The sequence below is a fragment of the Microtus pennsylvanicus genome, chromosome 16, assembly GCF_037038515.1.
Source record: "Microtus pennsylvanicus isolate mMicPen1 chromosome 16, mMicPen1.hap1, whole genome shotgun sequence".
Taxonomy (NCBI): domain Eukaryota; kingdom Metazoa; phylum Chordata; class Mammalia; order Rodentia; family Cricetidae; genus Microtus; species Microtus pennsylvanicus.
In genome coordinates, this window is record NC_134594.1 from 23,330,564 (window position 1) to 23,356,519 (window position 25,956).

The 25,956-nt window shown below is 41.2% G+C and overlaps 1 pseudogene; it reads right to left on the reverse strand.

Moving 5' to 3' along the window:
• Nucleotides 1-200: 200 nt before the first annotated feature.
• The window catches only part of LOC142836417 (forkhead box protein J1 pseudogene), a 195,103-nt pseudogene continuing 169,347 nt past the window's right edge, over nucleotides 201-25,956 (reverse strand).

Sequence of the window (25,956 nt, forward strand, 5' to 3'; positions counted from 1 at the left end):
GCTTGGATATGAGGACATCCCTGGCTGGCAGCAGTGTGGCCTCATGGAACCAACCTTAATAGAACTAGCCCACCCCTTTCTGGATGCTGAGATGCTCACAGGATTGTTCTGAGGTGCAGTTCTGGGCCCTGACTTGGGCACTGTCGGGAGATGGGGTGGGGCTCAACCTCTTACAAGAAGGTACCCACACTGGTCTAGTCCTACAGGTCAGTGGCCAATATGGCATCCTTTACTTCAAAGAAGGGCTCTGGGGATAGGGAGCAAACACTGTTCTCATCTCAAGGATGCTGGAGGAAGGATGTGGCCAGGAAGGTCTCACTGAAGTCTCAGCTGTCAACAGTCTACTCTATTGGAGGTCACCAGATAGCAAGGCCGTGGACAGTAAGGTCCATGTCTCCATGTGAGGCAAGCTCAGCGAGGGACTGAGCACCAGGGCCTCTGATGAACTCAGATCCTCAACCAGAGTGCCAGCCTGGAAGATGGCTTCCCAGTCAAAGTTACCTGTGAGGTAGTCTAGTTCACCCTGCTCCTCTTGGGTCAGCAGGACCTTGGCCATCCTCTTTAGCAGTGACTGTTGTGCTTATGCCTCAGCCTGCTCTCTCCTGTGTCCCAACCCAATTTCCCTGGTGGCCTCCTCAAACTCCTTCAACAGGTGCTAGGCCTTCATCTTCATAGTCAAAGGCCCACCCCAGAGAATTGTGCTGGAGTCCTGGAAAGCATGGTGGGCAGCCTCTACTTCTTGAAGACTCAGCTAAGCTAAGCAGGTGCTCTGCTTACTGAGGGTCAATGCGACAGAAGGCCCTCTTGCCAGGTTCCTCCTTTTCTCAAGGCACTTGGACATAGCCCTTGTTCAGGGAAATGTTGTGGCAGATAGGATTATGCCATATGGGATCTGCACGGCAGAAATAGCAGAAGATGTTCGTCATCCACTTGAAGATGACTGACAGTGATCTGGGTGGCAGATCTGTAGGGCAGCTTGAACATATGGATGCCTTTAACCCCAGCACCCAGAAAGTAAAGGCGAGTGAATCTCCGTGTGAGGGCCAGCAGGACTACATAGTGACTCCAGGCCAGCCAAGACTACAGAATGAGACCCTGTCTCAAAAAAAAAAAAAAAAGCTGAGTCATACCTGATTCCTATCATACAACTAACAATGTAAACATGATCTTATCGTCATTAACCTAAGTACAAGCAAGCTTGCAATGTTTTGTTGTTTGTCTTGAAATATTTCCAAGAGAATTTAGTGTAAGGTTTCTTAGCCAGGGTCACTTGCTCCAGGATGTCTTCAACTCCTTTTCATTTCTGTCAGCTTTCCTTTCAGTGACTCCTTGTACCTTATATTGAATAACTCTCAAGGGACAACAATGTCCATCTAGCATCTTTCTCCCCATCTCCCCAGTTAGCATCATTTGCTACTCCTGCATCTACTTAACAATTCCCTCTTTCCATTTTGCTCCATGTCACACACACACCTATCACAGAAAGACACACAGGCAACACACTTGCATGGTTTGTTGTCTAGGAGACCAGTGACAGATGGGCCCTGAAGCAATTGTTGTTTGCACAGTGGTTCCTGAACCATCCTAATCTCACGGTGTGTTCCCATCATGTCAAACAATAAAGGGAGAAGTTGGTCGGTTCAGCTCCATTCAGAGAAGCATCTTGCACTGTCCTCCCTTTCCTTCTCGTTTTCCCCTCATCCCTCTCCTTCATCAATATTCTCTTTCCCACCTCCTCTCCGTATTTTATATTTATCCGTAATCCACACAATCCTAGCTATGGAATCTCAACTTGACCAAGGTCACCGGGACTATCTTCTCTGACAACCATTCACCCTGAAATGGCAGTAAGAGATCTACAGTGATCCTGTAGATTCTGAGGGCCCCACTCTTTTATGATCTCCAGTTCTTGAAAGTAGGTTATCTACAAGAAAAATCTCCTTGCTGGAAACATTAATTATCTTCTATAATGTAACTGGAGATGCAGTATTTTCATGGTTTCCTCTTAATTATGAGAACAGGGAAGAAAACAGATGTTAAATTATCATAATTTTTAGATAGTGACAAGGAATTATTCTAGGAAATACCAAAAATTAAGGATTGGGATTTTATGAAAAATACTTATTTTCCCAGACACTTTCTCACACTCATGACTTTTCAGTAAATTATGACTAAAGACCGTGGGACAGAGATAATCTGGGCTAGTGTCCCACAGCAGGTTTATGGGGTGATTCTTTAGAAGCAGATCCTTGGTTCCCATTCGGAATCGACCACAGCAGAAGCAAGTGTGGGGATGCACAGAGGCAACTTGACATTGAAAAATGGCATTTTAGCAAGTTATCTGGATGTTGCTAATGAAGTCTGACATTTGGGGACCACAACTGACCTTCTTCTTCCAGTTCTGAGAAGGAATACCAACAGTGTGGCTACTTCATATCTCTGTCGATGCTCTTCCTTCCTGGTCAAGCTCAGATGAGGCTTTTCCTTCTGACCAGTTTTTCTTTCTTTTTTTTTTTTTTTTTGATTTTTCGAGACAGGGTTTCTCTGTAGCTTTTGGTTCCTGTCCTGGAACTAGCTCTTGTAGACCAGGCTGGCCTCGAACTCACAGAGATCCGCCTGCCTCTGCCTCCCGAGTGCTGGGATTAAAGGCGTGCGCCACCACCGCCCGGCTTTCTGACCAGTTTTTGAGAAAATACTCTCAGTACTCCTATAGTCTGCACTGGAGAAAAAATAAAAGGTAGAATGTATTAAGCCCCTGAGAACTTGGCGCTATTTTTTAAGAGAACATAAATATTCTGAATGTAAGGAGATAAAGTGTCCTGAATATATAAATTACTTTCTTATAACTTAAACAATGGTAGGCATGGCCAAATTAAAGCAAATGTTGTCTTTTGTTACGTCTAATGTAGTATAGTGAACAACCCAGCCAATACCAAAGGAGAGCAATGACTCATGTTTAGGCCAATATCTCTGCCATAGCGTGACTCTATATATCTCGAGGACAACTTCTCTGTCTTCAGAACAATTTGAGAAGGGAATATTTGCCCAAGTCTCTAAGCATACCTGCAGGTGAGCATTTCAAAGCATGTCTTCAAATCTATCTTATCTTTTCCAAGGCTCTCCCTAGTGACATTTTACAAATCACAAATATTCTGATCTTCCATGACAACAGGGCAAGACAAGAAATTATTAATATCCAAGAGTTGATATTCAAGCAATATGGTGCTGTTCAGTAATAGGAAAGAAAGAACTCCTATAGAAAATGTGAAAATCAAATTCTCTTTAAATATTGCTTTCTGCTATTTTTTCCCTGAATCTTTCCCCAAAACATGTTGGTGGGAAACTGAATTCACACTGAAAAGTGTTGTGTAGCGATGCCCAATGTTGGTTCAAGGCCATAAGTACTCTTCCTCATAAGAGTATTAATGTTGATTATGACAATGTTTGAGAATGTGATTAATTTCTGAATCTTTTTGTCTCCATTTTCTCTTTTACTATGGGGCAATGCTTTAAGGAGGCCTCTACCAGATGATCTTGGTGTTCCTAACCTCCACAATGGTAAGTCAATTAAGCTACAATCAATCTAAATTACAGAATGCAATGTTCTCTTAAAGTAATTGTTGCATAGCAATTTCTTCGGAATTGAAATATTCCTTCCAGGAAAGTTGAGGGGGAGCAGTTCATGAGACTTGGAAACTAAACAAATGTCACATTTCTGGGAAAGCTGAACTCTAAAAGATTCACAGGGCCCTTCTCCAAAGTTATAGAAACAACAAACAACTATTGACCAGTTACGTTGCCTAGAGGAGACTCTTGGGCCTGATCAGCTGCTCAAAGTCATGCAGAGAGCTCGGGGTTGCAATTTTTGAGTCATTACCTATGTTGGGATGGGCTTTATGATGATAGAGCTACTTCTGAGTCCTCCCTGCTCCTGTAAGTAGCCTCTTATCCACACTTTTGCTAGTAATCCCAGTAAGCTCTTAGGTTCACATCGCTATAAGTAGGTTGGTCTATGGTGGCTTGCATGTCTGGCATGGGTACACACGTGTGTCATGTCTCCCAGTAAAATATTAAGATTATTATTAAGTAGCTCATTAAGTAACAAATGAAGGCACATTCAAGTGTGAATGACAGACAATCTACCCAAGCTTTTGCCAGATCTCTGATTTCATATTCCTGATGGTAGGGGTTAAAAACACAAATCAGAATGGAAACTAAGGTTTCTGGCTATGCCATCTCCAACTACTCATGAGGTACTATAAGTCAACAAAATGGCGAGACTCTGAAATAGTAACGTAAGTAGTACTGTGAATGCTACTTGGACCTGGGAGAGTTACATAAAATAGTATGGTGAATGCTCTTTAAGCCGCAAGTCTTTTGCATGGAAAGGAATGTCCAGATACTTCCTAACTTACCTCCAGTCACCTGAGCAAATAAACACATATGTAAATTAAGTTGCCGCAACCAGGTGCAACTAATATGTTGCAAATGTACACGGAACTCCACTCTGTATCTATGTAACATCTAAGCTTCATGTTCAATAAAATATGTCACATGCTTTTTGATTAATCTGTCATCGCCATGTTGTATAACAACAAACACTTCTATTTGATTATAATAAACAAGCTTTCTAGGCATAATTGGAGCTATGTCATTGGCACATGATACTTTAAAATGCTATGAAGCTACCTTTAAAAGCCTAAGCATCATTAAATGTAGCTTCCAATTGTAGTTGAAGGAGCTAACACAAATCAGGCCTCTCACTGGTGTTTTAAATGTAGAGAAAGAACACTTCCACATGTAGTAGGGTTATTTACAAACCAGGATTAAACAGCGTAGAAAACCGAATATTCCTTGCATTATGGCTCACGTCAACCAAGTCAGACAGATCACAGCAGCCCCTCACAGTACTAAACTAGCCATGATGCTGTCCCAGTATTTATGTGTGACCATTCCAGGATCTCTGCATCCTCCTAAAGCTTGTGAATCAAGGATGAGCTACCCCCGGGACTACCGCAATGGGAATAGCTTTTCAGCAGATACAGTAGCTAAGACACTGTTAAGGGAGGATTCTTTGTTCTCTTCTCCCCTAGCTGTAAGAGTTAAGACATTCCGTAAGGGTTAGGAATGGCTCATTTGGTGTCAAACTTCCCAGAACACCTCCAAAGGCTGTCACACTGTTTTGTAATCTCAGAAAATATCCAGATCTCTCTCTCTCTCTCTCTCTCTCTCTCTCTCTCTCTCTCTCTCCCTTCCTCTTTCTCCCTTTCCCTCTCCCTCTCTCTCCCTCCCTCTCTCCCTCTCTCTCTCTCTGTCTCTGTCTCTCTCTGTCTCTGTCTCTCTCTCTCTCTCACACACACACACACACACTGACTTTGTTTTGGGTTGGATAATATACCCATTACTCAGACCTATATTTGAACAAATCCTAGAGATTATCAGTCTTAATTCACTAACTGGAAGTCATGACCAGAAGCAACAAGTTGATCATCACTCCATGGGGGCACAGATGCCCTCCATTTCTCAGCGATTTTCTTACTTACAGTGTACTGTCTTATATCAATTCCTTCCCCATCACACTTTCAAAATATATGACCATAATAAGAACGCCAACTAGGCTGGTTAAGGCATTTGTTCATTAAAAAGCCAACTCAGAGCTAAATGAAGAGCCCAAGATCATTAGAGGTGACAGAGCATGGAATGTCTGAAATGAGTGCCTCCCACAAGGCCTCAAATATCACCTTGGCCATTTATGACTCTCTTGGTGTCTATTTTATACACCATTTATTTAAAACAGCTTTGGGAGAAGGTCATTCAGGTATTTGGATGTGGGTTAACATCTAAAATGAACCATGGTTTATTATTCTTCTTATTGTCCATTTACTAAGGATGGTATAGTAGATGGTTGAAGTCTATGGCCTCATTTGATGAAGTGCAAAAACAGCACTTTTTTGCCAGTCATATTAGAATGGATATCTTGATATTTAAGGCCCTAACCCTGTAGGAAAGAGTGCTGATTTTGTGCATATAAATACATCTGCACCACATCTTTCTGACTCTGGAGCATAATATTCTAACTCAGGCAGAGGAGAGCAGCAGAGAAAGGACATTAGTGTCTACAGCAATGTTCTCTTTAAATGAATTGGATCTTTAAGACAATCTTATCAGGCTTGCTTTAATGTAAGTGGCAGCTTTATGTCGAAGCACGAGAGCAGGTAGTGAAGGGTATCACACCGCACCATAAACCTGCAGGAATTTTACAAGCCAAGGTAGACGTCGAGATAATGAGAACAGATTCACTTGTCAGGGGCTGCGATGCCAAAACCCGAGTTTTCCGTGATTTTCAAAGAGAATCCTCCACAATGTTTTCACTTAATACAACACTCAACAGCATTTGATCATGCACAGAAAGGTATAGAAATTAATATTAAAATGACACATCTATCTCTGCTGGTCATGAATGCCTGTGGGTAACCTGAGAGACACTTTATATGCTGATTTTTTTAACATTAATATTTCTAAACAATCTCAAGTTTGTTCCCTTCATGGTGGAACTAATTGGAGGGGCAGACTAAGACTAAAAAGGAATTGGTGCAAGATTCTGAGTGATGCTTTTGTCTTTGTTCAGTTTGCTTTGTTTTGTTTTGTTTGATTTTGTTCAGTTAGGTACTCAAATCATCTGGAATGGCTCTGACATATGCAGGGGAAGATGGCTGTAAACTTCTGACTGTAATCTCCTGCTTCTTCCTCTCAAGTGCTGGGACCCCAGGCACATACTTCATCACACCCTGATCTTTCTGAGAAGAATCTTTATAAATTTCCTCACAAGGAGAATTCAGGAAATGTAGTTACCAAAGGTCAAAGGACCAAGCCCCATCATTCAAACATCTCTGAAACGAACTAAGATGAGTTAAGTGATTTTGGCTCAGAATAATTGATAGTGGGTCACATCAAGAGCACAGTTTAAAACGGTTGATGTTTAATGAATTAACAAACCTAAAGAAAGAATGGCTTAGAGATACAAATGTGTCCACATGTTGCAGAAGTCCTCAGGAAAGTCAATAAAGAAAGAATTGTGAAGGTTGGTAGTGGCTGTCTGATTTCTTCCCACGATGCCCTCTAGGTGATGGACAGAATCAGGCAAAGATGGGAAAATACCTTTGCACTGGAACCATGGCTAACGTTTCTAACCAAAAAAGGGATTTAGGATTCTGAAAGGTCTGTGGAAGGTGGAAACTAGGAAACACTCAAGTCAGGACTATAACTAGAGAAAGGGAAGGTTCAGTGACAGTGATAAACATGGTCATTGGAAATGATGAAAATAATCTATCCAGCACATGTTTAGAATAAAAAGATTAATCTAGGACATTCTATCTGGGCTTACAAAGTCAAGAAATAATTATTGTAAGATTACAGTGTATATACAATGGTGGAGGAGGCCAATGGTGAACACCATTATATTTTAGTTTGATAAGCAAACTAGGCACAATTTTACTTAAGAACATGGAGGGTTTTAAACACTGGATCCTATTATTTTCCCCCAAGACCAGTACTCCAGCTGCTCCAAATGGTGCAGGAAGATGAAATTAGTCAATTCCCTGGAAAGTCTGTAGCATTCAGCTTCAGGGCTTTGTTAATTCACCTTCTCCTGGGCTTCCCAGGGAAGCCTGGGAGCAGAGCAAGGAGGAAGAGAGAAAGGAGGAATTAACAAGCTTCCTAACGTATTGCTACCCCTACGTCTTCCGAGGGAATTGGTTAATTTCACTTTGTACCTCCATTCAGATCTGCTCAAGTTTGAAGAAAGCGCCAATTAAATAGTTGGAGAAGGGAGACAAAGGCAGTTGGGTGAGAAGGGAAGGATGGATAGAATTTAAATCAGTAACCACAGTCTGGGGTATTCCCCCACAATCCTCAAGCACAAGTATTTCTCTTCTGAAAATATAGCTAGAACAGAAAGTTTTACATTTTGTTACCTGTTATTTGGCCTTAGGCTATGGGTAGAACTCCTGGCTTTTCTTTTCTTGTGTAGCTGACTCACAGGGTTGGCAGTTGTCCTATTCATACAATAGTCAGCCATGCTCCTCACAACCCCACCGCTTCCCAGCAAGGGTTGTAAGGTTGAAAATGAGAAATATGTACCCGGAGGGAAGTACTGCTTTGAGTGGTACAATAATGGAAGACGGGAATAGGAAAGTTAAAAGGGTGGATAGAAGGGAAGGCTCTATGAGAAAAGTAAGTGCACATAAGGTACCCAGGAACAAAGGCCAGTATACTGTTAAAAATGACAGGAAAGAACACTGGCATACACACCCACGTGTGTCACTAGATTGTAGCGTCACAAATCCTCATTATGACCCCAACTCAGGAAACCTCACTAAAACAAATGCATACGCTTTCTATGAAGTATTTAGTTCTCAAAATTACCCGAGAATCTCTCTTCTTGGTCCTCATTGATAGAACTTAGAAGATCACTTCTTGGAATCATTTTTCACAAATTTGGCTCCAGTCAACCAATAGTATAAAAACCCTGAGTGGGTACAGAGTATTGTTGACAGATTTCACAATAAAGTTGAAAAAGTACCACTTTGGTTCAGAACTGCAAACAAAATCTAAGTATGTGGCTGTCCAGGAGGATTCTCCATGTTGCCTTAGGAAGAGCGCTAGGCTGAGAAAGAAAATAAGACAAAAATGGCGACTTTCATTGAGAAAAATGAGTGTATAAGATCTACTGTGCAAAATTATTGGGTTGAAGGATAAAACTCTGTTCTGTAAACAAAGTGACTGGCACAACACACATCCACTGTCCATCAAATGATGACATCAGGGTGAAAGCTAGAAACAGGCATGTCTGGAGCTGAAAAGCAGTGTAAGAAGTCAGACCCTCAATGGATCTTCAAGTCAGTTTTATGTCAATACAACCTGTACACAGTTTCATAAAACTAGAGATTTGGGAGTCTCATCTCAAATATATCTAACCAGAATCCCTGTGAGTGGTGTCTAGAAAATTACTTCTGATTCTCCAGGTAATTTTAATTAATATTTTAGATGATTTATATCATTTGTCAATATATTACAATGGAATGCAGAACCTTGAACCCTGGGTGTCTTGTGTCCCCATATGAGATCGTATTTTACCACTTTATTTCTATGGTCAATCAGTGTCAAACTTAGGGATATGCTTTATCATCATCATCATCAACATCATCATCATCATCATTATCATCATTATTTGATGTTCTAATGTTGTATCCTTAATAAATTCCACCATTTTCTCCTGAACTCTAGATTCCTTCTGGAAGATAACATGGGAACACATAGTTCATCTACTTTCCATAGACTACTATGTTGTGTGTAAACAGAGGCCTGAATAAGGTATCCAGATGTACAAACTTCCATAAAAGTGCATAAAAGCAGTGGTTAACCCAGACATAAGTGTGAGCTTTTAAGCAAGAAAGAGTAGCAAGCAACAGATTTGCCTTTTTGTCTGAAAGAACTGGAAATAGGTTGTATAAAACAAGATTCCAAAGACACAGGCAGCCAAGGGCTGTGATCCCCGCAAGGTAAGGGATGAGATCATGCCTGTCAAGCTGCATCTCACTCCCCAAGGAGCTCCGGGGCCATTGTGGAGGTAGGAACCCCTGGCAGCTAAAGAGGGGTCAAGCCCTCAGAGGATCTTCTCCGGCTACAGTGGAATTAACTTAAAAATGAACAACAGTTGAGGCCCCTGAAAAAGTCCCCAAATATTTGGAAAGGAAATAATCCTTTCTAAAATAAACCATAAGTCCGTGAAGAAGCTCAGAATGAAACAAAGCGTTTTGAACTGCCTTGGCTTAGGTCCTAAGCGTCCACCAAAGTTCATGCGCTGAAGATCAGGTTCCCAATTCAGCCGTGTTGAGCAGTAGGACCTCGGTGGGTGGGGACATCATGAGGGCTGTGATCTCAGAGGGGATTAGTACTTCTATAAACTCAGATCCTAATGGTTTGGGGGAAATGATTTTTAGAAAAGTGCTCCTTTTTTCTCTCTCTCTTCACACCCTTCCCTTTCTCTTCCTGGCCACTATGAGCTGAGGAGTGTGGCTCCACCATACATTTCCACCATGCTGTGCTGCTCCAGCACAGCTTCAGGGACAAGGCCAGGGGTGTGGACTGAATTCTCTGAAATCCTGGGAAATAAAGGGAATTGTTCCTTCTTCATAGGTTTGGTTGTGACCCAGTCTTTAACAGCCAAGTATCTTTCCTTTTTAAAGACAGTTTTCTCAGTGATGGAAAGATAAGGAACTAAGGGATGATGCTCTGCATAGCCCCAAGATGCGGTGCTCAGCACCACAGCTCCTCAGGCTAATGATCAACTGTCAATCATCCCAGGCATAAGTGAACTACCTCGTTGCTGTGTCCCTCCTCCTCTGAACAGCTAGTGCATCTGAGGTCTAAGGAAAACACCTCCTTTTCTCTCAATACCCATTTCTAAAGACCCATGAAGATGGCTCCATACCTCTTCTTAAAACACAGATTCAGTTGACATCTGTTTGATCGGGACCTCAGCTAAAACTGTAGCTGAAATAATCATGTGTCAGGCTGTCAATCATCCATCTTTACCTCAGTTTGGAGATTCCAGTAGTAGTGCTTTGAGAAAAAACACATATCAACCACACCTTTTTTTTTGTGGTGTTCATTTTTTTTGGCCTATATAATGAATTTTTTTAATTTATTTATTTATTAAGGATTTCTGCCTCCTCCCCGCCACCACCTCCCATTTCCCTCCCCCTCCCCTGATCAAGTTCCCCTCCCTCATCTGCTCGAAGAGCAATCAGGGTTCCCTGACCTGTGGGAAGCCCAAGGACCACCCACCTCTATCCAGGTCTCGTAAGGTGAGCATCCAAACTGCCTAGGCTCCCCCAAAGCCAGTACGTGCAGTAGGATCAAAAACCCACTGTGATTGTTCTTGAGTTCTCAGTATCAACCACATCTTTAACCAGAAAATGCATCCTCAAGAGATTAAAGTATCCAGTGCCAAAAGAAATCCATGTCTTCTTTGCTGTCTTGTCAGTATAAACAAGCTGGATGATCTCTAATACAAAAATCATATGGTTTTATTGACCCATAAATATGCCGTATACTTATCGATGAATCTAAAGGTTTAAATGGCCAAAGTCATAAAGTTATACAGAAAACTGTAATTAGCCTGTGACCCAAGTACAATTTTTGTTAAATAAATAAGAAAATCAATTAATTTGTAAAATCAGTTAATTTAATGTCTTTTGCCTAATTGACTCATATGTGAAATTCAGATGAGAATAAAAGAGCCAAAAACAGATAGAAAAGAGAAAGATGAGATGAAATAATCTTAAAGAATAGAAATAATTTAAATATTTAATATATGTTTTAAAAAATATTGGGTACATTTAAAAGTTTTAAAGATGAAGAGAAGGTCATTTCATTAAGCATGATTCATGCAAATGGATCTACATATTGTTGCACCTATATTTTGTAGGGAATTGATTAGTTGCACACAATGAATATAATAACTTCTCATGATCACATATGTATAACACACACTACTGCCCCCTGAGTAACTCCCAACCCTACTGATAGAACTCTCATTTGCGAGCTGCTAAGAGCCGTAAGAACTCTACTTGAGAGAGAGGAATAAGACCTCCTTTCTCTTTTTGAAATCCTACCAGATACTTTTCCTGCCAACATAAAACTCTATTAAAGCTTATATTTATTGCATATGTTCAAACTAGAACATTGAGTCTAAAGCTTTGTTTTCACAAATAATAGAGAGAAAAAACATCAAGTCACAGTATTTTGATTCCACAAAGAGCATTGTTTAAACTAATGTCATAGTTTAATTTGAAGAAATATTTATCTAAGAACTGCCAGGAATAATGGACCGTACACACATGTACAATCAATGGAAATCATAGACATCCACTTCAAAGGCTTTCAAACCTAAGGAGGTTTTTCAGACGTCTTTTAAGGAGGTACCAATATTCATGAAATGTGCCAAGAATATTTCTCCAGATTGTAAATGTCCATAATACTGATCTTAAATCTGCTCTCCCTGAAAATCTCTCGCTCTGGCTACTCCCAAAGTACACATCACACTCCTGCAGTGGTGAAGTGCTACAGTCTCAGAGTCAGCAAGGGGCTGGTTAAAAGCAGCCAAACAGAATGATGGTCAAAATAGTGACAGCATAACTTTCTTGTTAAAGGATTACATTCAAATATTTGCTATCATTCTTTGAGGATTTCATGCAATGCATTTTAGAAGGCAGCCTTCTCCCCACTATACTACCAGTGCCCCACCAATACAATATATTTTGAACATGTTCACTTCCCTGTCAGTTCTTCAATTCCCAATTACCATTAAAATGCTCTTGACCTTCCCATCTCTTCACATTCAACTTGAGGTTTTTTCTTCCTCCTCCATGTCTCCCTCCCCACTTCTCCTCCTCCTCTCCCTCTTCCTCTTCCTTCTCCTCCTCCTTATTTTTCTTCCCCCACTGAGACTGGTCTCTGTTGCTCAGTTAGTCTTAGGAGTGGGCCCTGGCCTGGTAAGCACTCAACCTTCTAGAGGTCACACCTGACTCTCCTTCTCCCAACAGCTCTCAAATGCAAGTAGCTCTTCAGGTGTTGGTGGGATGACCTGTCCACCCCTCCCTGCTCTATGCTGGGATTTTGGCTGGGTGGAGTTGGATCAGGTCTTGTTCCTGTTGCCACAATCACCTTGAGTTTGTAAGATCATCTGCCCCATTGTTCCTAGAACCACTGAATCATTGAGGTAACTGAAGACCTCTGGCTGTAAATTCTTTCTGTCCTGTTCATGGTGATGATCCTTGAGACCTGGTAGAGGGAGGGAGGATGTTAATGTCCCATTTAGGGCTGTACAGTCATTGATTCTCTTATTGTTGTCTGCATGAGTTGTTCCACCTCATCCACCATCTATACTCTTGATGCCCTAAGAAAGCTTTTATTTGAGTCTTAACCCTCATTCCTTGCTTAGTACTTGTATAAAAAGCAAACCAATCTTGGGCTTCCTGTGACACGCTCCAGGTTAAAATTAATGTTCTCAGGAAATCTCAGGGTACAGTCTCATATCCCCTTAGTTCATCCACTCTGTCCACCACCTCTTGTCCCTCTCTGTTCTTTCACAGAATCTTTTTTCGTTTACAAACGAGCTCCTGTTCTCCCTTCTTCCTCTTCTTCCACTCCCCCACCTGCCTCCATCCCACACCCCATCTACTCCTCAGAGAGGGTAAGATCTCCCTTTGAAAGTCAATGAAAGTCTGGCACAACAGGTAGAGTCAGGACCAAGGCCCTCCCTGCAGTATCAAGGCTGATTGTGGCCTCCCACCTTAGGGAATGGGCTCCAAAAAGCCGGTTCATGCATCTGGGATAAATCCTGGTCCCACTGTCAGGGGACCCCACAACAGATCAAGCCACATAACTGTCACCCACATTTAGAGGACCTAGTTTGGTCCCATGCAAGTTCCCCAGCTGTCAGTCTAGAGTCTGTGAGTTTCCACAATCTCAGGTCAGCTGTGTTTTTCCCAATCATTATCTTGACCACCTCCCCCTCCCCCGTTCATGTGATTTCTCCTCCCTCTCTTCAACTGAACTCCAAGAGCTCAGCCCAATACTTGACTGTAAATCTCTGCATCTGTTTCCAACAGTTACTGGATGTAGGTTCTATGATGACAATTAGGGCTGTCACTAATCTGATTATAGGGGCAGGCCAATTCAGGCCCCCTCTCCACTATTGCTAGGAATCTTAACTGGAGTCATCCTTGTGGATTCCTGGGAATTTCCCTAGCACCAGGTTTCTCCCTAATCCCTAACTGGATCCCTCTCTCAAGATATACAAGCAAAGGGGTCATGACCATAATGGGGATACTCACAGAAACAGCTGACCTGAGTTAGCGAGGGCTCACTGTTTCTGGACTGATAGTGGGGAAACCTTCATAGGAGCAAAGTAGGTCCACTAAATGTGGGTGACATTTTAGTGGCTTGAGCAGTCTTTGGGACCCCTGGCAGTGGGACTAGGATTTATCCCTAGTGCTTGAACTGCCATTTTGGAGCCCATTCTTTTTGGAGGGATATCTTGCTCAGCCAACATATAGGGTGGAGGGCCTTGGTCCTGCCTCAAAGGAATGTGTCAGACTTTATTGACTCCCCTTGGAAAGCCTAACCCTCTCTGAGGAGTGGATGGGGGGCTGGGGTGGGGGAAGGTGGGATGAGCAGGAGAAGGGGGGGAGTGGGAACTGGGAAAGGTATGTAAAATGAGAAAAGATTGTTTAAAAAAATAAATTTAATTTAAAAATAGGTATCTTTTTCATTGCTCTCCCTCTCTGTCTCTCTCCCAACTTGGCCATCTCAAGTTAGATGCCCCTCAGCTGAAGAATGGATAAAGAAAATGTGGTACATTTCCACAATGGAGTACGACTCAGAGGTAAAAACAATGATATCTTGAAATTTGCAGGCAGATGGATGGAACTAGAAAAAGTCATCCTGAGCGAGGTAACTCAGACCCAGAAAGACAAACATGGTATGTACTCACTCATAAGTGGATACTAGACATAAAGCAAAGCATAACCAGTCTATAGTCCATGATCCCAGAGAAAATAGGTAACAAAGAAGACCCTAAGAGGGACACATGGAGGTCGCCAGGAAAGGGAAATCATTAAGATTTTCTGGATAAACTGGGAAGGGGAGTAGAAGGAAGGAGATGGGGGATGGGAATATATATGAGGGATCACAGAATCTTCTATCAGCAGGTTCTGTTTAGTTTTCTTTTGTAGGTGAAAGTTACCAAACCTTGATTTTAGCCTCAACTCCATTGCTCCAAACTCTGTGACTTTTAATGGACTTTCAGAACACAATCATTATTTAATGAATGAATACACTAAGCAATTTAGAGATCAGTGACATAGAACTCAGTGAAAATATTAGGACATTTGGGGAGTAAATGCAGTTTTCATTCCCTTTCATCTGGATCTCCCTTTTCTAAACATCATTTTCTGCTTCTTCTTGTCCACCCTTCCTTCCTTGACAGCACATGTCTCTAGCTCTCTGAGACCGAATGAAGGTCAGCGTGAAATTGAAAATTTGGGAACTGGAAAGGGCTAAGCTGTATCTTCCTTTGCATTGTGTGTCACTTATTCATTTGCTTGTCCCATTAAATGGTTTTGTTTGTGCGTTGCTTAGCAATGCTAGGCATTGAATCTGGGGCTTTGTGCCTGCTAAATAAACCCTCCACAGCTCAACTACTCTCCCACCGTCCTCAAAAAAATATTTTCGAAGCCAATATAGACTTTCTTGTTACTTAACTTCTCCTGGTTTATCCCACCCATGTTTGCCCCAATGTTATTTGAACATTTGTCTGTTTTCCTCTCTGCAGCCGCACCTTTCATGAAGAAACCTTGGGTTATTATGGGTAATACTGAAGCACGTTCACAAGACGCAACTTAACAGTTTAGGAATTTAAGACCGCCCAGCTTCATGTTCTACAGTTAAAGAAAAACAACAATCTGGAATGTAAGGGACTTTTCTAATGTCATTAATTTGGTCATTGAAAAAAACCAAACGAATATTTTTTTTTTACTTTTATGGATTTTACTCATTTTTATCTTTTATGTTTACTTCCATTAACTTTTCATATACGATATATAACAATTTATTTTTTCTTGGTATTTCTGTTAACACTTAGAAAAAGTATTTTTTTTAGCTTTTTAAAATTTATTATTAGGGTACTAAAGTGATCTTTAATAGCTAACTTAGTAATGCTGTCTATTATATATATATATATATATATATATATATATATATATATATATGCTTTTTTATTGATTTTTATTGAGATCTACATTTTTCTCTGCTCCCTTCCTTGCCTCTCCTCCCCTTTAGCACTCTCCCAAGGTCCCCATGCTCCCAATTTACTCAAAAGATCTTGTCTTTTTCTACTTCCCATGTAGATTAAATCCATGTATGTCTCTTTTAGAGTGCTCATTTTGTCTAGGTTCTCTGGGATTGTGATTTGTAGGCTAGTTTTCTTTGCTTTGTTTTTTTTTTTTTCTGAGGCAGGGTTTCTATGTACCTTTTGGAGCCTGTCCTGGAACTAGTTCTTGTAGACCAGGCTGGCCTTGAACTCGCAGAGATCTGTCTGCCTCTGCCTCCCGAGTGTTGGGATTGAAGGCATGTGCCACCACTGCCCGGCTTCTTTGCTTTATGTTTAAACACTACTTATGAATGAGTACATATGATAACTGTTTTTACTGGGTCTGGGTTACCACACTCAAATAACCAGAGCTTCATGGGTAATCTTACCCTTTCTCTTTCTATTTCAGTCTCTTCTGCTCATTTCCAAGGCTCTAACTCCAGCCTCAGAGAGAAGGGTCACAGCGGGAATGGCTCAGCTTTTGGAGTTGGGTGATCATTCCTCCCACCTGCTTTTGCAGGTTCCTTGGAGTGTACCTCTAAACACTCACCAAGTGTGGGTCAACCAAAGCAAGGCCCCCTCTCTAGCAACTCCCATGACTGATCTGAGTTGCTGCTGAATTCTCCTGGCCTCCCTCTCTGAGCAGAACTTCTGATTGGTGCTTTTTAGGAACTAGCCTGCTGCCAGTTTCCTCCACTGGGATTTAAGTCCCTAGAATGGTGAGGGTATGTGGTTGCTGATCCCTGAAGCAGGCACAGCTCATCCACCAGAGCCACACCCTCCACTACCAAGAAGAGACGACACCATCACATCTTCAGACATCCAGATCATGATGAACACATGTTCAGGATTTATTCTTTTTTTACATTTATTTTAATTAATATCTAAAGTCATTAAAACTACATTAGGTACCACCTGATGTTTCAAGATGTGTATACATTATGTGCTATTTAAATTGGGCTAAGTATCTTTGTAGCCTCAGATGTCATTCCCTTATGGTAACATTCTTTCTAGCTGTTTGAAGTACATGGTATATTCTGGATATTCCCCTGCACAGTATCACACCAGACTATAGACTATCTAACCCCTCTACTCCTGATTTACATACTCGATAATCAACTTTTCTTTATACTGTCTTCTCCCAGCTCCATGCTTCTCAAGCTCTGGAACCACAAATGTACTCTCAATTTCTACAAGACTGAATGTTGTAGAGTCTACGTATGAGTGAGACCGTGCAGTGCTTGTGTCTCTCTGCCTGACTCGGTTCACTTGGTGTAATGACCAACATTTCCATTCATGTTGTTACAGGTGACAAGACTCCAACTGCCATTGGTTGAAGAGAATTCTATTGAGACATATTCCACAGTTTGTAATTCCATTCATCATTTGATGTATAATTAAGATGATTTCTAATGCCTAGCTCCTCTGAACAATATTGCCATAAACAAGGAAGTGTGCGTTTCTCTGTGGTGTGCTAATCTCATTGCCTATGGGTTGTATTTGCTGGATCATATATTAGTTGTGTCTTTAAAGTTGGGAAGAATTGATAGATTCCCATTTATTTAATTACCTTTCTCTTTACTGTGACAAAACACCTTACAGAAACAGATTGAATGCTAAGGGATTTATCTGAACCCATAATTTCACAGCCTCCCAGGTCATCATGGTGGGGAGGCATAACAACAACCGTGGCTTACTGCTCACAGCAGCAGTCAGAGAGTAGACCGTAGCCAGACCACGAAGCAGCGATAATCAAGGCCCACCCCAGTGACTCACTCTACCAGCTAGAGCCTCACAACCTAAGTTTCCACAACCGCTAAGAACAGCACCACTGGCTTGGACCCATGCACCCAAATAAATGATGCTCTGGGGAGCACTTTGTGTTCAACTGATAATTTAAACCGTGAGTGCAAAAAGTTCCCTTTAGCGCTTGTCATAGTGAGTCTTTCTCTTAATTCATTTTTATTGGATTGTAGTTTGGATTTTTGTTTCCCTGATTGTTAGTGAAGTTAGTGATATTTTCTTTTGAGAAATGTCTAGTTAGGTTTTTGGGGTTCTGATTTTTGCTATTGAGTTTCTGCAATTCTTTTATATCCAATGTGTTAATCCCTTAAAAATGCATAGACTGGAAATGTTTTATCAGATTCTATCAGTTGTCCCTTCACTTCGATTATTCCTTCCTTGTCTGTGCAGCAATATTTTAGTTTGAAGTCATTTTTCCTGTTTTTGTTTTGTTTCTTGTACTTTCATGAACTTGCCCCACCCCCAAAAGACTTTTTCCATTCTGTTCCTCTGCAGCATCTCTCCTGCTTTCTTCCAGTAATGTCATAGATTACAATCTAATATTTATGTCTATAATCTAATTGGGACTGTGTTTTGGAATGGTAAGAATTTGAGTCAGTTTCTTTCTGTGTTTACCAAAAAGACTCTTCTGCCTCTAATGTGTACTTTTGACGTTTTAGTAGAAAGTGGCTGGTGACATGTGACTTTGTTTCTAGACTATTCTGTTTACTGTTTAATTCTGTTCTTTTTTTTTCTTACAGTACTGTGTTCTTTTGAAGACTACAGCTTCTTACTATATCCTGAAGTCAAGGAACATAGCAGTTCTTGCATTGTTATGTTTTTGCTCAAAATTACATTAATAATTTGAGAATTTTGTGACTTAGTGCAATTTTTAGGGGAATTCCCCAGTTCTTAGAAGAATGTCATCAGCATTTTGGAAAGGATTGCACTTAATATGTAGATCAATTTGAATAATAAGAATATTTAAAACATACTGAGTCTGGGGTTAGTGAGCTGATTCAATGGGTAAAGATTTTTGCCACCAATCTTTACTTATGTTTGATTCAAGAAATCCACATGTTAGAAAGAGAGAACAGGCTCCTATAAGTTCTCCTCTGACTTTTTTATGTGTTCCATGGTATATGTTTGCCTGCATACAATATGAATACAAACAATAAATAAATCTAACTATAAATTTTACATATCCAAACTTTCAATCCATGAATATGGAATGTTTTTTCACTTATCATTTTTTTAGTATCCTCTTCAATATCCCACATTCATGGTTTTCATTGTAGAGATCTTTTATGTCTTTGAAACTTATTCCTAGATAATATCTGTTGTAGGTGAGGTTACTTACTTGATTTTAATTCCAGATGATTTAGGATTGGCATATAGAAATGCTGAGTTTTGTATGTTGGTTTTATATCTTTGAATATGACACACCTATTAGTTCTAATAGCTTTTTACTAGCCTTTGGAGCTACATGTTTGCCATAGTTTTTTTTTTAATTTTGCCCATTGTCTCCAGATGTTCTTATGATAAAGCTTTTCTCACCAGGGTGGTGCTATTCTAGTGGTAAAATCTTTAGGAAGTAGAGGAATATAGGTGACTTGGAACATGCCCTAGAAGGGAACACTTGAAGCTGAGGGACTATCTTTCTGTTTTATGCTCCACTCCTGTGATGTACTAGTGCAAACCAAAGCAAATGGGTTGCAACAATCATGGATGAAAACTCCAAAACTGAGTCAACCAACACACACCTTACCTCTCTTTCAGTGTGTGTTATGAAAATAGGAAACTGGCCATCACAGAGTGTTCACTTGATCCTCTCTTATCCCTCTCACTTAATGTAAGGCTGGTAATTGCAGGTTTCTCCCAAGTCCCATAGACATGTCTCCCTGAAACCATGAGGCATATGATAACTGGTATGAACAAACCCACTTTGAAATTACCACCCTAATTTATAATGTCTCATTATTTGAATTTGGGTCCCTGGAGAGAGACAAACATAACTATTGAACACATCATAGCTTAAATAGTCTTTCTCACTCGGGTAAGCTTAGAAAATGCAATGGGAAGCCTCTACTCTTCAAGTTTAAGAACAGGGTAGACAAGATCAAAAACGGTGATGACAGTTTATACTGGAGAAGGTGTAGGGTAAAGGAAACACTGCTCCGTGGCTTGTGGAAGTGGAAACTGGTACAGCTGCTTTGGAAATCAGCTCTCTAATTTTCTCGGAAAGTTAGGAAACAATCTACCTCAAAACCCAGCGATACCACTCTTGGCCATATACCCAAAAGACACTCAATCATACCACAAGGACATGTGCTCAACTATGTTCATAGCAACGTTATTTGTAATAACCAGAACCTGGAAACAACCTAGATGCCCCTCAACCAAAGAATAGATAAAGAAACTGTGGTACATTTATGCAATGGTGTACTATCTAGTGGGGGAAAAAAACTACAAAAAAATTGAAATTTACAGGCAAATGGATGGATCTAGGAATAAAAAAACATATTGAGCGAGATAACCCAGACCCAGAAAGACAAATATAATATATGCTCACTCATAAGTGACTTTTAGACATAAAGCAAAGAAAAACCAGCTTAGAGGTCGCAACCATAGAGAAACTAGACAACAAAGAGAACCCTAAGAAAGACATGGATCTACATAGGAAGGTGAAAAAGACAAGATCTTCTGAGTAAATTGGGGAGTGGGGGGGGTCACAGGAGAGGGTAGAAGGAGAGAAGGAATTAAGGGAAGGAAGTGTAAAAAATGTATAGCTCATTAAAAACAATTTAAAAACTAATTTATAAAGATTCATAGCCATAAAAAATAACAGGCTAGATTTGGAGTCCAGATAATCAGGCCCCAATAGATGCTCTAATACAGACTGAGAAAGCCATAATCCCTAAATGCCTGAGAGCTGTTTTGGTGGGGGTTCAGGTCCCAAAGAGGATGTGTGGAGTCAACTGGGGAGAGCAGGCAGACACAATCTGAAGGTGAATTGAGAACTGGGATAGCTGTCTGCAGCCTTTAATTGAAAAGAGACTACACTTTGTATACTCTATGGTTGCACAAAAAAAAATGCAAGAGGGGGCATATGAGCTGGGGTGTGGCTTGAGATTGAGGGATTGAGAAATTTAGCATTGACCTTGATTATAAACACAAGTCACCTGTTAAGAGAAGGGTCACAAGTTCCACTTGTAGAAATAAGATCGTCTCCCTTTTTAGCAAGCAGGAACTTTCCTTAAGCCCCAAGGGGAATAGAGACCCTTATCCAAATACCTGACCTTGGGGAATGAACTTCTACTGGCAGCAGACACTATATTACAATTTCTTAGTCTTACTATATGAGCCTGTTCCTCTCATAACACTCCCAAAAAGGAAGGTCCTGATGTCTTAATCTTTATCCCTTATACTGCACCATTCTAATTTCCCTACATTTTAAAACTGAACTCTTGCCCTTAGCGGCCTCAGGCCCTGGAATCGAGATTGTAGGCATTTTATCGTTGGGATCAGCGTGTCTAGTTCATAACATTCCTCTTCCTGGTTTAATTAGGAGAGCACAATGGGATTCCTGGTTCCATGGTGGTGGGGATGTTTTTTTCCCAAAGAATTATTTTGTTTAGAAAGGCTACCGCTGTAGATATTTTTATCCTTTACCAAAGCCCACACAAAATTTCCCAAAGGAAAAGGCATTAATATTGAGAATCACTAAAAACAAAAGTAAAGAGGTCCTGGAGAAGTGTGGTCCGCAAATGTTGAAACGCTGGAGCTGTGTCAAGCAGCAATAGTCACCATGTGGTCCACGCCACCCAAAGACCTCTCAGCTCTTAAAATCTAATAGTCCACAGGCTCCCTATGCATCTGATGAGCAAAGATGTTTCCTGCATCTTCACAAACCAAAAAAGGAGACTATGATGCAATTCTGCAAATATCTCCACATGTTTTTTGGATATTATTTATTTGATCTCTTCCCTTTTGTTTGAACTGGTCCGTCATGACAGTACAAAGCTTGCCATTTCAAGGGTAACACAAAACCCTACCAGGATGAAAGAAGTATTCTCAATTCAAATAAGCCAAGGCTGCAAGTACCACGAAGCTTAGAAAATATGACAGTGATAGGACTGGAAAAGGTAAGAAATGTGGACATAGCATTGCTTTCTTTAAGATTATTAAATGCTAGTGACGATAATAGACACTATTAACAAAATTTCATTGTCTTCTTCCTTTCCTTTGGGCTCTTTCATCCAACTGCATTTGCGTGTCTTCTTTCTTGGGGCCAGATACTATAAAACATAATTAGGGTCTTGCTTTCTTCCTGGAAATTTGCTCTAGTTGAAAGTTTCTTTAGTTTTTTTTTTTTGTAAAGAAATGTATTTTAGATTTTAGATTACCTCTTCCCAAGTCTTCTCACTCCTGAGTTACCCACATGTGCATTTGCTGATCTCGCTCAGTAAATTTGGGCTCAGAACTCATTGTTTCTCTGGCTGAGCCTGTATGTACACACACAGGCCCACGTGGCATAAGTGAGCAACTTAGGTGCCCTCCTATAAGGAAGATGGATGGTCTAGTTAACATTTTACAAGGCACGCCATATCATATCAACAGATATTCTGGCCTCTACCACCCTCTTCAACTCAACCTCCACTGGAGGTTTTCTTTTTCTAGCTTTTCTCTCAGTCATCAATGTTTGTGCATCTCCCCTAGCGGTGTTCCCTTTGACAGCAGCTCCTACATTATTGAAGATACAGTTCAAATATGTCTGAGTATTAGAACATACTTATTAAGGCTTTGCCCTGGTCATTTTAAGCTGTATCACAATAGTCTTCTGTATGAGATATTCTCCTTTCATTCAATATACAATCCCATGAAAAAACAGAAAGAACTTTTCTGTCTGAAGACTTCTCTGTCCTGTTCGTTAGACCTGAATGTATATTCCTTATTAGCCATAACAGTTGCACTCAGTCATGTGATCCAAATACAGGGCACAGCACTGGTGGGGAATGGAATGGACAGTGTCACCACTTGCCTGTGAAAGTGTATGAGTCAACAGGCCCTGGGGACTTGGCCAGAAGGCAGACATTGCTTTCCAGAGCCCACATGTCTCCCAGGTCTGAGAAGCACATTCCACAACACTCTTTTGATTTCTAACCAAACATCTACATACTTGTTGAGGGAGAAATGATGATCACAGTGATCCAGATAATTATATCTTTAATTTACAGGACACTTTTCTGAACAGCTCAGAATTTGTTCACGGCTCTAAGACTCCCCATCACCTCCCTTCCCGGAACCCCATCATCTAAACAGCAGTGATTATAACTGTAAGTAAGACATTTCGTGAGTTTATGAGGGTGTCCTTAGATGGAGTTCTGGAACACTCTCCCTCTAACTCTGGGGAGTGATGAATCAGAAGTTGGCAGTGAGCTCTGGCCCCTGTGATGGTCGTAATGTAGTTTGCTTTCTGCCCGAGTAAAGTGTTAAGACATGCGTCAGGTATTGTTAGGGATGCTGTTCAGCAACTGTCGGCCCCCAGATGATTACAGACCACAGGCATCTCAGATGTGCCTTTTCCAAGGGCTGAAACCACCTTCCACCATTTTTTTAGTCAGCCCTGCAGAGCAAGAATGTGAGGGATGGCCCTATACTCACCTGAGGCTAATAATTATGCCATGGCTTTTCTCTACCACATACACATGTGATTGTTTAGTATTGTCAACTGGAAGGAAGTCGGTGTAGATTAAGGTCACCATAGACTTCCTCAATGGCTCGTGTGTGTGTGTGTGTGTGTGTGTGTGTGTGTGTGTGAGAGAGAGAGAGAGAGAGAGAGAGAGAGAGAGAGAGAGAGAGACAGACAGACAGACAGACAGGCAGAGGCAGAGAGAGACACACAGAGAGATATCAACATCTTGCAATACCTGTAAGTCAATGTAGGAAAGGAAAAGTGACATACACATGACTCCAGCCAAAATCATCTCTTCGAATTGCTGCTAAACCCTGGAAGGATGTCCTTGATGGTGTCCCCAATGACACCCAGCGGGGTTATCTGCATTCCGCAGGTCACATATATCTTCGCTACATTGATTTCAACCCATGTTTTGCAAAATAACCACACAGAAAAGCACACATCATGAGACTTCATTGACATTCCTTAAATGCTGCCTTCATTCCTTCATTCAGAGAGGGCTGGTCTTCGTGTGGCTAAGAGACCATCATTTTAGCCTAGCAACGCTACTTGTTACGCAGAGAAAATGAAAGCCCTTTGAAGATTGATGCATCTGCGGGGCTTCATTCATTTTGCAAGGGCACAACCACGCTGTTTCCTGCACTGTGGCAATTTGCAGAGAGCGAGCATCAGCCTCACTTGAGAGAAATGAATCACGGTACAGAATTCTCTAGACTGTCCCCTATTTGCCCAGCCTCCCACAGTTCTCCGGCTCATTCCGTCCATACTCAGCTCTCCCAGAAACTACTGGGAGCTGAAGCTGAGTCTTGAAGCAAATATGAAGACATATGAAGAGGTCAGACCTTTGGCCCACCCCATCAGCATGCCCTGGTTAGCACGCAAGAACATTTTGAAAAGGCATGTGGGTCCCTTGGAATACTTACTTGGACAAGCACAGCACACACAGCATCATATTTGCCTCAAGTGCATTTCCATCCTGGCTCAGGCCGATGGACAGGAAAACAAAGCTGTCCTTACGGAGCTTCCTGCCCGGGCCCCTAATGAGACTTTGCTTTGTTAATCTCCACTCCTATAAGTGGCCCTTTTTTAAATATATACCGCATTTGGGTTTACAGCTGTGTGGCTTTGGCACTGGGGTTCTTTCTTACAAGCTTTGTCTAAAGGCAATCCATTTGATCAAAGAGTTCCACCCTCTGACTTCATCTTTTATCATTCCCCAGTCAGATCTGGGCTATGGGTAGAATCCTGCAGTTATTTTATTTAACATAAAAAAATGATTTCGCTTTCCTGCCAGAAGCAGGTCTCACTGATCATTTCGCTTGCCACCTAGCAACCCAGAGAATCATGGCTTTTACATAACTCGCCGTAGTGGGAAATGGCAGATCATCCTAATTAAGGAAAAAAAAAACACGGACAGGGAGAAAGACCACAGCATAGAACAGGAAGAATAGCGGCTCTACCGAAGTCATTATTTCCGTAGTCAGAGAGACAGAGAGATTGTCAAGGCAGCAGGAAGTGCTTTCGGGGCCAGACTCTGCCTGAGACGGCGTGCAGCTGACTGCACTCGGTCCTCCACCTCTTTCTTCACTTCAAGTGAGGATTTCAATTTAATCCAGTGCCGCGATACCAGCAGCTCAGAAGAAAATATTGCGAATTCAGAAAGGGAAATCATCTTACTATTGCGGTCTCCACATTTGGGTTCAGAAGGTCTGAATATATTTCCCCCCTAGGCATTCTTTCTTCTTTTTTCCCAACTTCAAACCGTCAGTCAGTTCCTTCCATTTGAAAACTTAAGAAGTAACATAAGAAAAGGTAATCCCTCGGTACCATGACTGCTTTAGATGATACTTCGTGTGTTTAACTTGGGCTCCTAAATGCTACCAAGTGGTTGGAATGCATCAGTTGTAGCTCTGTGTCATGGAAATGAGCATACTCCAGGGTACCAGGGCATGAATGCTAACTCAGAATGTAGACATCTAGAAAATACAAGATTGTCCGCAAACTGTAGCCTGTTGTATACATGCGGTGCCCATAATAGATACCCTATGTTCTATGAACAGCCTTTGAAATAAAAGAACAAGGTGAAGCAAGTCTCTAGAACCACGGACATACATGTGTAAACACAAGAAGAAATGGAGTGCCTGGTGGGTATTTCATAACATACGCAAGCTGCATGGATTCCAGTTGTCATAAGCAACTGGGGAAAAGCTTCCGACCAAAGAATATCAAATGTCAATAATCTCTCAACCAGAAATATTACAGAAATATTCTTTACAATTAAGAAACTACAGGTTGTTATAGCATTTAAAGGATTTATCTAATAGGGTACTGCAGTTATTTCAACTAGCTTCTGTTTTGGCTAGAAAGGAATAGAGAAATAATTTCAATGTAGAGAATTTCTCTCTCTCTCTCTCTCTCTCTCTCTCTCTCTCTCTCTCTCTCTTTCCCTTTCCCTCTCCCTCTTCCTCTCTCTCTCCCCCATCTTTCTTCCTCTCTCATTTTCTCCCTCTGTATGTGTGTGTGTCACATTTATTGTCAC